We start from the raw sequence: 6,903 nt of genomic DNA on the forward strand, positions 1-6,903 counted from the left end.
GTGTATGAGCACCGCAACCCTAGAGTCAGATTCGACTGGCTTTTGAGCAAGGGAACCTTTACCTTTAAACATACCTGCTCCCTTGCTTTTGCTGGGGGGGGGACATTTCATCCCAGCACTTCATCCAGGCTCTGAAGGGTACTTCAACAACCAGTGGACCATCTTCTAACAATTAGTTCCTTTGACTGAAATGTCTACATTGTTAAGGGACATTAACATTCTTTTGTTCTACAGACTGTATCACTCCAGTCTTGGCCCATCTACACTGGCTCCCAATTTGTTTCCTGGCACAATTCGAAATGCTGGTGTTGACTTTGACAGCCTTGTACTCTTTTCAACCAACATACCTGAAGGACCACCTACTCCCTCAGGAACCTGCCCAGCCATGACGGCCATCTTCAGGTGCCCTGCTTGGCGTGCCCCGTGGCCCTTAGAGATTAGGCAGATGGGAAACCAGGAGAGGGCCTCCTCAGTGATGGCACCAAAGCTCTCCCTCTGAAGGTTCAGCATCAAACGGTGATCTCCGAGTCATGGATTTACATCTGGAGGGTAACGAGGAAGGAAATGAATATTACAGGGTACCTTGGAACGAAAGGAGAGAGAAAGAAATTGCAGAACTTTTGAGTTTGGGTGCCCTTGATGAGTTTTTAACTAAGTTGGGAATTGAGGGTCATGATGACTTACATCTGGATGCCTGCGCCCAAATTATAAAAGAAATACAAAAGGTAATGGGTAAGCCCTGTTTTAAACAAAATAGATTAACCAATAGTAATTCAAAGTCTTGGTTTGATAAGGAGCGTAGAACTATGAAAAACACTTTTAATGCTATGTACATCAAATATAGTAGTAAGGAGGATAATGACACCCTAGGGGATATGAAAACCTAAAAAAAAAATAAGGCCTTGATACAGCGGGAGGTTCACCTGTCCCTTTCTGTTGCTGTCTTCTGCCAGCGGGTGAAGACTGTTTATTTTATTTTATTTTTTGGCATTCCCTTGATGATCTCTCCTTCCTAAGCAACGTTTTAATTGCTGGTTTTATGTTTTGTATGTATTGTAACTCTGTAATTGTTTTAATTATGTGTGTTGGGGGGTGACTTTAATTATTTTAAAATGTGATTTTCATCATGCATGTTTTAAATTGTTAGCTGTCTTTGTGGCCCTTGTGAGGGCAGAAAGGACACAAATGTTGTAAATAAATGAAAATGAAATAGACCTGACTGTAGTCACCTTAGCCCAAACCCTAGTCAAGCAAACCAAGTGTCCTTCAGGGCTCAATTAGAAGAAACAAGTGGGGACACACAAGAAACTTGCGGGGAGGGGGCATTCCCTCACCTTTGCTTCCTTCCCTCTCCTCCCATCTTCCCCTTTCTTTCTCTACCCAATTTCCCCTTCTTTTTCTTTCCAACCATCCACCAAGCCAATCCCTCCTTCTTTGTTTTTTTCTCTCCCCTCAGCCAATCCCCCATCTTTCTTTACCCCCAAGCCAATCCCCTCATCTCTCCCTTTCTCTCTCCCCTCCCAAGCAAATCCCCCTCTTTCTCCTCCCCATCCTTTCCCCTACCTTTGAGCCCAGCAGCAGCTCTACTCCTCTCCGCACCTTGGTGAGTGCTTTGTCTCCCTCCTTCTCTCCCTCCCTGCTCCCCCTTCCTAACCTGACCCAGCATGCCTACGACCGGTCTCAGGAGCCTTGCCCTGCATCCTTTGCGGTAACCAAGGCAGGCTCTGTGAAACCCTGGGAGGTGGAAAGCCAGTGTGTGGAGGCGCCCGGCACTGAGGCAGCAAGACTGAGCCCAGCACTTCATTGCTGGCTGTTGGCACCAGCAATGATGTTTGCAGTGACCTCCTCAGTGACAGGTGGCATGGCGGTGGGCCAAGTGGGCCCGACGCCCCTTCAGAGGTTGGCGGCCCCCTTGGCGGCTTCTTTGCTGTCGATGGGCTCAGCAGAGGTGGCAACAGCAAGCTCAGTGGTGGTGTTTGGGCTGGGCTCCTGGGTCAGGGCAATGGTGGCTCTGTGGGGGGTGGCGGCAGTGCAGGTGAGTCTGGCCCAGACAGTTGCATTGTCTGCACATGTGCAGAAGTCTTTTATTGGGGGGGGATTTAAACCCCCCAATTATTTTTTTTCAGTTTTCAGCTTTTTCTGCAAACCTAGGTTTGCAGGAAAACTTGCTTGGGGTAAGTGTGCCCCCTATCTGTGGATTTAGATATCCGCAAATAGAGGGCATGTTGAGAATTAGATATACAGATGTGGGAGGTCCCTGATTAGGTGTCTTTAGTTTTTTTGAGAACCAGCCATAGGTGCTCTGCCTCCCCCTCCACCCACTAGGGCTAATACAGCTCAGGAGGCTGATTTTCATCTGGGAGATGTCCTGAAGGAGGAAGTGTTTTCTACCTCAATCCACACTGCCCTCCTCTTCCCATGACTGATTTTAAACAAAATTAAAGATGTTGGGAAATCCAGTCACACATCTCTCTTGACTCACCTAGTTGCACCCTCAGTCTTTATTACATTACCATTCTCCCATGAGATTAATGATAGTCAGTGAACGCAGAGGTAGACATGCTCCCAAATGCACATTTTCCGCAGTATCCAGCACCCTCCATCCAGTTCCTTGTATTTCCTCAATAAAATTTGGTTTCTCAAATGTGTGTTGCAACAACTTTATGTCTTCCCCTCACCACTTCCTGTTGATAGAGAGGGTGAGGAAATGCACATTTGATATCACGCTACAAGTATCAGGAACTTAGAGGGGAGATTGTGTTTTTGGCAGCAAAGCTACATTTTGTATTATATCTTACTCTACCCTGAATCAGAGGGGACCCAATGCTCTACAGGAGTTATTCCATTTCCTCATGTGAATACATAAGAACATAAGAGAACATAAGAACATAAGAGAACATAAGAACATAAGAGAAGCCAATGTTGGATCAGGCCAATGGCCCATCCAGTCTAACACTCTGTCACACAGTGGCCAAAAATACCAGGTGCCCTCAGGAGGTCCACCAGTGGGGCCAGGACATTAGAAGCTCTCCCACTGTTGACCCCCCCCCCCAAGCAGCAAGAATACAGAGCATCACTTGCCCCAGACTGGGAGTTCCTTTTGGCTAATAGTCACTGATGGACCTCTGCTCCATATGTTTATCCAGTTCCCTCTTGAAGCCATCCATGCTTGTAGCCGCCACCACCTCCTGTGGCAGTGAATTCCATGTGTTAATCACTCTTTGGGTGAAGAAGTATTTCCTTTTATCTGTTCTAAAATGATATTATATTGTCTGTCATGCAAGATAAACATGACACTGTCTCTGACTCCCAAGTTCTTGTTTAACTCTGATTGGTTTCAACTAAATCAGTTTGAAGAGCAAATCTAAATCCTACATTGTCCAGAATATAAACTTAGATTAAAAACACCTTCTGTTTCCATAAACATCAGCAGAGAGGGTTAAAGTTGATTGAAGGCCTTGTGTGTGAAAAGGTCTGATACAAGCAGAGCCATAGAGAAGGGCAGGCAGTTTGAGAAGCCTGACCAGTTTTACAGAATCAAGAAGCTAATTAGCCTTCTGTGTCACCTGACTCCCCACTGAGTTGGTGTCTACAGTACCACCTTCTGACCATCCACAGAGATGGTGCTGAAGTACAGCAGAGAACACACCAGCATTTCCTTTTTCTAGCTATGATAGTGCAGGAGATGAAGCACCTAGAATGCGCTGCTGCAGGCCCCAAGCCCTTGATAATGTGTAACTACTGGTTACACTGGCAACCACTGGTTTGTGGGCTGTCACCAACTGGGTTATAAAATTTACAGTCATTTGTTGTTGTAGATTTTCCGGGCTGTGTGGCCGTGGTCTTGGCAGCTGTGACTGGCATCCTCTGAGGATGTAACAGAGAAAACACTCCAACTTTCTGTGTTGTACCTCTGTGTCATACCTCTGAGGATGCCAGTCATAGCTGCTGGCGAAATGTCAGGTCCTACAATGCCAAGACCACAGCCATATGGCCATGAAAGCCTTCGACAACATATTACAGTCGTTTCTTTAGACTAGAGAGAATGCTTCATATGTAATATTAAAAAACTCTAACAAAACACACATATATTCAGAGATAACACAAGTAGACACCACTTACCAGAAGAGAGAAGAAAACGATAGTTCTGCTTCCCACTCCAGAGAGGGGGGGGGGAGCCTCTTCCAGAGAACTTCAATAGACAGATAATGTTCCCCATGCTCACTCACATACCACAAATAGTAAACCAGAAAGAGTTTGAAGGCATTAGAAAGATTAATATTAATAATTTAATCATAGTTTTGTAGGATTTTTTTTAAAAAGGAAAGATGGACAGAACTGGTGAACTGTCAAAAAGGTTTTGACAAAAGCCCTTCGGCAGGAACCGAAGAGCAGGAGTAAACAGACAGCTTCACAATGAAGGGAAGTTAGCAGCAGGGGCCTCCAGGAGTCCATATCAGAACTCTTGCTTTTTAATTTGTTCGTAGATGATCTGGGGACTGGGGGTTAGCCAGGATGTTGTCATTCAGGACATTGAGGACCAAAGTGGATTTGGAAGAGCTCCAAAATGATGTCTCCAGACTGGGTGAGTGGGCAGCAATGTGGCAAGCTGGTTCAGTGTAATTACAAAGTGATGCACACTGGGACAAAACTCCCTGACTTAAAATATGCACTGATAGGGTATGAATTTGTGGTGATAGATCAGGAAAGATACCTTGGGATACCTGAGCAAAAATGTGAATTCAATGTGCAGCAGCAGTTAAAAAAGGCAAGTTATACGCTAGAGATTATTAGAAAAGGGACTGAAAACAAGAGGCCAGAATTGTAATACCCATGTATGGTGAAGCTGCATGTGGAAAACTAGTTTTGACCATCATTTTCAGAAAGGATATTGTAACAATGGAAAAGGTGTAGAAAAGAGCTGCCAAAATAATCAAGAAGATGGAACACCTTCACTGCAAGAGAAGACTAAGGAGTTCGGGGTTTTTTAGTTTAGAGAAAAATGCCCAAGCGGGGTGTGTGTGTGTGTGTGTGTGTGTGTGTGTGTGGCAGCGATGGAGGTTCATGTTATGCACGGGGCAGACAAACTTCACAAAGAACTTTTTATTCTTCATCCAAATTACTAACACTTACAAGTCCTTTTATGATACACTCAATACTGTTGAATCTTTGGCCTGACAAGATATTCCTGACCTACAAAAAAAAATTAATTGCAATGCTATTATTGGTAGCTAAAAAATTAATTGCCTCGCATTGGAAGGCCTACCGGCTACCTGGCGTAAAGGAGTGGTATATGTGTCGGTGGGACTATATAATTTTTGATAAAATAGCTGGTGTTAAGAGATCAAATTAGTATCCTGTGTTTGAGTCAAACTGCCTGAATAAGTGGTACCTGGTATTTGAAAAACTTTTAAAGAATGCAGAATCCCCGTATTCCCTTAGCAATCATTGTTATTTCAAATTTATTTTGTTAATGTAACAATTAAGATTTGTATAAGTTCGCCAGGTTTTTGAGGAGGAGCCGCCGCCGCCACTATTCCACCATTGAGAGTCCATCATTCATCTCCCCCATTATTGGAGAGGTAGATGCCGCCCGTGAGCTGGGAAATATTACTCCTGGTGCTCATGCTATTAAGAAAATTGGCCGCCAATGTGGGATGTCATACATCTTGGTCTTTTATATGACTTATTGTGGCACTGAATTTTATTGTATGTAATACTGTTTTATTGTTTTAAATTTTTAAACTCGGCATGGCCATCTGTTAGCCGTCTGTTAGCCGCCCTGAGCTACCGGATAGGGCGGGGTATAAATCCCAAAATAAATAAATGAATAAAATAAAAAGGGAAAAAATTACTAACACTTTGGCCACCAAATGAAATTGATGGACAGTAGATGTAGGACCAATAAAGGAAAGTACTTCTTCACACAAGACATAATTCACTTGTGGCAATTCATTGCTGTATGAGCTAGTGATGAACACTAGCTTAGAGAGCTTTAAAAGTTAATTAGACAAATTCATGGAGGCTGTATCTGTCAACAACTATTAACCGCAATGATTGAATGGGACTTCCACATTCAGAGGCAGTGTAACTCTGAATGTCATGACATTACTGGGGGACAGAAGAAGGGGGAGGCTTTGACCTCTGTGCCCTTGTTATGGGTCATCCAGAATATCTGGTTGGCAATTGTATGCAAAAGGATGCTGGACCCAGCTGAGCTCTGAGCAGGAGACAGAGCTGCTAGAGGGGTGAGTGGTTTTTTTACTTGCTTTCAGCTAAGGGGATTCAGCTGAGGATATTAAGTGGGAGGAATGTGTTTGGGTGTGTGTGAAAGTGATTAGAGTTTTTGCAGAGTCTTGGCTGCTTGGGAGAGGGAGAGATTGACTGTAATTCATTATTTAAGAAAGCACCTTGCCAGAGGCATGAGCCTCTGGCACAAGCCGAAGGGTGAGCTAAAGGGGTCTTTGCCTGTGGCTCTTAGCCTAGGGACTCTTGGCCTAGGGGCTCTGTAAGAAGCCCAAGAAGAGCCAGAAAGCCAAGGCCCTAGGCTCTTTGTCTTCCCCGTAAGGTAAGTTGACTTCGACAAGAAAAACCACATAAATACAAAGGGTTTTTAAAGGGGGGTTATATTTACTTATTTTAAAAGAATTATGAAGCCAGAATGCCAGTAGGGGGTTGGGGGCTATCCAGTGTTTTGCACAGAGTGTCACATGTATGACTATCTGCCCACTGGACAGAAGTCTTGGGTGTGTGCTCGGTGCAAGGAGCTCCTGGTTCTCAGGGAATGTATTTGCTCCCTTGAGGCCAAGGTTGCTGACCTGGAGAAGCAGAGACAGTCAGGTGCACAGAAAAGACTCTCGGGGACTTGTTAGATATGTCCCACTCTGGATCTGGTAGCCCCGC

This window comes from Gekko japonicus, unplaced genomic scaffold (assembly GCF_001447785.1).
Source record: "Gekko japonicus isolate JY-2015 unplaced genomic scaffold, Gekko_japonicus_V1.1 scaffold812, whole genome shotgun sequence".
In the NCBI taxonomy this organism is placed as follows: domain Eukaryota; kingdom Metazoa; phylum Chordata; class Lepidosauria; order Squamata; family Gekkonidae; genus Gekko; species Gekko japonicus.